The following is a 3,568-nucleotide window of genomic DNA, read 5'->3' on the forward strand; positions in this document are numbered from 1 at the left end:
GATTTGACCTTTTTGACAGAGCATCATAACCCAAGTCTCTAACGACTACTGATTAAAAATACAAAATTTATATTTCAGTGGGAGACTAATTACTAATGAAACAAGGACAAAGGGGGATTGCAAAGTCATCGGCTCCAGAGGGGAAAGCACTCATGCATTTTTCTTGAACTTACTATTCATCAATATCAAATGTAGCTAAGACACGTATATATCTGCTCTGTTAAAGTTAAGAGCAAAGATTTAGTCCAGACAGGTTTATAAATGCATGTGTCTTGGTGGTTATGCAGTATTTAAAGTATGTTTTACACAGTAAATGTATGCCACTTTCATAATTTATTACAACTTTACATAATGGGACCATTTCATGTTTAATGCAATGGAGAGATTTTTTCTTTTCCGACCAATTCTTTGCAGCTGCAATTCCTCTGTCACAGATCAACTTAGTGATTTTTTTTCTTTAGAACCCTTACTGTGCAAAATAACAATAGAGAATGGGCACAGGTTTGCTTTAGATGTATTCACTAAAATCTGGTGTAATTATACGGGCATTCTGCTGACTTTATGTAAAATGATGAGAAATGAGTTACTGATGAAGACCTTGCCTGGAGCAGCTCAGTGAATTTATGTCCTCTTAGTCCTCCACCCCATTCTGGTGTTATAGTTGAGGTGGAGTGAAAGAATAGTGGGGAAAAAAGAGAAAGAGGAGAGATGAGGGTTGGAAGAATAAGGACAAACGCACTAGATTTTAATAAGGATGTGTCAGAGCAAATAGCCTGGCCCTATATCAACCATGCAGAAGCTCTGGGAGATCTGCCACTGCTCCACTGGGGTCCTTTAGAACTTGCTGTTACAAAATAAAACTTCACTTCAGCTAGAGAGTAGAGCCAGGGCACAAACGCATTATCTTTGTGTTGACTCTGTCTAACACGTGGATCACGGTGTTACATGACCACGGATGTAAACCCTGAAAAGAAAACCTTAACCTGAAGCTGCATCTTTTATTCACTGAAAAAAAGGGACTGGCCATCTCTTGGATTTATGTAAGCATCTTGCATGCATTTAACACAATTGCCTCATGTTTTAAAGTTAAATGTAACTATATAGTGTAAAAACTACATGATATGCAGAAAGGGTGTATTAAATTGTTCATATCATGTTCAGGTGACGTAAGTCAATAAGATAGCAACGTTAAATCTCGTGAAACCACGTGTGATTTCATCTCGCGGGCTTTGGATCGTGGTTTAAAAAAGGCATCCATCTCAGTCAAGTCGAGCAGCCAACTCTACGTTTTTGGTATGTCTTGATTTTTTGAATTCATTTTTACCATAATTCAGCCAAATGTAGTTAAACGTCTAGAGTGTCGCCATGTAACATGCTAAAAAAGAGCCGTTAGCTTATTTGCTGTTTTATCTGTTGTCAAAGAATTGGCGCTTTTTCATTTGAATTTGTCTTTGGCACAAGAGCTGTAATATCACATTAAACCTAATTACGAGGCACTCATAACATAATTTGGTTTTCTGTGTGAATAGATTTGTCAACTGACTCTTCAGTTACATTGTGTATTTACTGCACCGTGGTGTTAGTGAGATTTTGGACATTGAACAGCTTTAGCTAATATCATCAGCGGCATTATGCTAGCTTACATTCCTACCCCTCCTGCCCTCACCTGCTGTCCTTTTGTTTTTGTTTTTGTTTTTTTTGCTGCACATTGAGAGATGACCTCTATTCTGCATTTCACCAGGAGTCAGCTGATGGATTGTGGGTTCAAGGTGTTATGGTAAGAAAGTATATTCTATTTTCGTTTCTGTAACTTAATTATAATAGGTTTTTTATAATTATTAGGTGCATGCATACTCACCCTATTAATACAACTGAGAGATCCAAAATCTGCCATAGGTTTAACTTATACCTGTATGTATTGCCAGAAAGGTGATTACTGGACTCGCATTAATGCACACTTGAACTGAAATGAGGTTGTAACTTGTGGGTTGTTGGGTTGCAAATCAGAAACAAACATCTTTGGATTTTTTTTAATCCCATAAGATCTGGAAACACAGTTTTTATTCAACAAAACATTACTGATTAACCAAGCACAGTGCCTGCTGTTATTTCAAAATAATTTTATGTCATTTCAGATAAAATGCAGCATTCCAGTGCATCCCAACCATGCCTTTACAGTCAAGGTTTCTGACGGAGCTGAGTTTTTCTCTGACAGTCTGCTGAAAGTGTTTGCAAAGTGATCGGGGGAACAGGGCACAAAGCTAAAGGATGTAGCTGCCATAATGACAGTAAGAACTTTAAAATTCTTTAACTACAAAGTGTATATGTATTGCATTAGGTCAGTAAAAGATTTTTATGCTACATCCATTGAAACAGTCAACTATTACCTGTGAGTAATGATTCCACTAAAAGGATGCCATAATTTTCGTCATGCATTTACTGGCCCACTGAGAAAAAATTATCTTTTTTTAAAAATAAATGTTCTGGAAACTATATATCCATAAAGTTGATGTCAAACAGGAACTTTTGATATTGCTTTGTAGATGCTGGTGTTGCATGTTGACTGGTTTAAAAAGTCAAGAGTTTTTGTCTGGGATCATTTTCTTCTGTGCTACTGAAAAGTTCACAAATCTCTGTTTTCTTTGTTATAATAGTCAAGGATGACATTAATGCTCGGAGTCCCTCATCAAAGTGCTCCGCATCTGTGTGAAAGATAATTGCAACATCTTGGTGCAGGAGTTCATGGTGAGTGTTTTATGAGTAGATTGTGGCTTTGCAACATTTAAAAATGCATTTAGTTATCCACTTGATCCTCATTGGACTGGTTAGGACCAGTAGTCCTCTTTAATAATTTGAAGTTCACATGAGGCCTGGTAGTGAACTCGGCCGCCGGCCCTTGAGGCCCCATCCCCACCCCTGTATTAGGGGTCACATCAGTGTGAAAAAACTTTAAATTTGTCATTCTAATGAACAAAGGAAAATCCCACCAATATTTATATTAGCTTTTGTTTGAAAAAATGACCAACAGCTAACCAAATTGTGGGGCTGAAAGTCTAAATTCTAACATCTTCTGAGTGACATAACCTGGATTTCTGATGGGCCGGTGTCTTTCTAACAAAAACTAATGTAAAGCATTTGAAATTATTATGTTTTTCACCCTCTCTTAGAAACTCTGTTAGACCATGAATGGCAGCATGGCAGGCCACTCTTTGGCTATAGCTATTTACTATGTTGCTTGCATTGGTTTAAATTACTCTAACATTAGAACTGGTAGATTCAAAAGAGATGAGTTTAAAAAGGAATCTTAAAGAAATGTTTTGTGTTTAACCAGGACTTGACTGAGGCCACTGCACAGATTGAGAAAACCACAATGAACATCTGTCTCCAGAGGATGCGGCAGGCAATGACTTTTCTGATGTTGTTCTTCAAGATCTGGATAACGTGACCTTTGCAGTAGCCATGCTGTTTGGACCTTTTTTATTCCTTCAACATGAGTTACCCATCACAACTCTGCTACACTTTTGAGGTGATTCAATGGGTGGTAATGGAGTTGGATGCAACTCAGCTC

At 37.6% G+C, this 3,568-nt stretch overlaps 1 long non-coding RNA gene across 2 annotated transcripts in view; it reads left to right on the top strand.

Annotated features, from left to right (window-relative positions):
• The first annotated feature begins 1,218 nt into the window (after window positions 1–1,218).
• Window positions 1,219–3,568, top strand: part of LOC146665800 (uncharacterized) — a 2,575-nt gene continuing 225 nt past the window's right edge. Inside the window, exons 1-5 of one of the 2 annotated variants that reach the window (XR_014912670.1) lie at window positions 1,239–1,293; window positions 1,714–1,777; window positions 2,136–2,288; window positions 2,655–2,745; window positions 3,332–3,568. The exon at window positions 3,332–3,568 is cut by the window's right edge and continues 225 nt beyond it. This is a non-coding gene — a long non-coding RNA (uncharacterized LOC146665800). Of the gene's footprint in view, window positions 1,778–2,135; window positions 2,289–2,654; window positions 2,746–3,331 lie in introns of both variants that reach the window. The other variant, XR_014912669.1, reaches the window with a different exon arrangement.

The sequence above is a fragment of the Rhamphochromis longiceps genome, linkage group LG7 (assembly GCF_057381845.1).
Source record: "Rhamphochromis longiceps isolate RC_006_pf linkage group LG7, R_longiceps_female_GT1.1, whole genome shotgun sequence".
Lineage (NCBI taxonomy): Eukaryota > Metazoa > Chordata > Actinopteri > Cichliformes > Cichlidae > Rhamphochromis > Rhamphochromis longiceps.